Source organism: Tetrao urogallus (assembly GCF_951394365.1).
Source record: "Tetrao urogallus genome assembly, chromosome: 9".
Classification (NCBI taxonomy): Eukaryota; Metazoa; Chordata; class Aves; order Galliformes; family Phasianidae; genus Tetrao; species Tetrao urogallus.
This window is the reverse complement of record NC_136822.1, coordinates 4,354,485-4,355,652: the sequence shown is the minus strand read 5'-3', so window position 1 is coordinate 4,355,652 and position 1,168 is coordinate 4,354,485.

Genomic DNA, 1,168 nt, shown 5'->3' with positions numbered 1-1,168 from the left:
ATGGACGGAGTTGCTCCGAGACAGAAAATGGAGCCCGGCGCCTTGGCGTGGCTCTGCGGTAGCTTGTTCTTCCCCTTTGGTCACATTTATTTTTTATATCCCTCGATCCAAGGAAGCAGCAGGATGGGGGATGCAGAGGCGTGTGTGCATCGTGCTCACTGGGCCCAGGGTGCTGCTGGCAATGCGCTGGAAATAGAGCTGAGTGCAGCCTGAGAGCAGGTGCTGGGGCTTGGCATCCAGTGGGATGCAGTGAGTGGGGTTTTGGTAAGCCCAAGCACCCATGCACTCCTCCTGCAGGGATGCAGTGCACCTTTAACATGGGCAAAGCATTCCCCAAAGGCAGCACCACATTTGTCGTGCCTTCTGGCTGTGGATTTCTCACTGCACCACGCACATACCCACCCCTGGGCAGAGTATCGTGGATTTTGCCTCCCCTTGGACTAACACCCAAAGGGTTTTAAAGCGGTTCCCTTCTCTTGGGACCGTCCTGTGGGTTTTCTTCTGCCCTTTCTTCGTTTTCCACAAACTGAGCTGTTCTTTTTCCATGTGAAAGCCCATCCTGTGTTCAGGGCCCAACACACCGCTCTGGCTTCTGACATCCAAGGAAGCGAAGTGGGACTGGCGCTCGTCCATTTGCACCTCCCTGGGGCGAGCATCCCAAGGCCCCTGCTGCGTTCCTGGGAGCCACTGGGGCCCTGCTGGCAGGGTTGCCCTTTGCTGCTGAGACCATTGATTGCTGGCTTAGTGAGATGGAGTGGAAAATAGCTATTGAGTGCACAGGGCAGGGCAGCAGCCAACCATGGGGCACTGAGAAACCGCAATGTTTTTGTGCAATGCCCTCCTTCCACTGTCTGCCCTCGAGTCAAAGGGTTTTCCTCCCTTCTGGGCTGGGGGCTGGAAGCTGTGGGGATGGGCACATGAAGGGCAAAGGGGTGCTCACTCCATGGGATCAGCACCACGAGGTGAGACAGCTGTCCTGCCCCCAGCTGCAGGCGCCGTGTCCCCTTCCATCCAAGGGATGCTGCAGGTGGCTGGGTGATGCTCTTGGCTCATCTCGACTCAGTGATGGATCGCTCCTCCGGCAGGGCCTGGAGGTGGGAGCTCCCCTAACTCCTCCTTCTCGCCCCACAGGACAGCTCCGTTAGCAGCACCCATCCCAGCCGGCGCC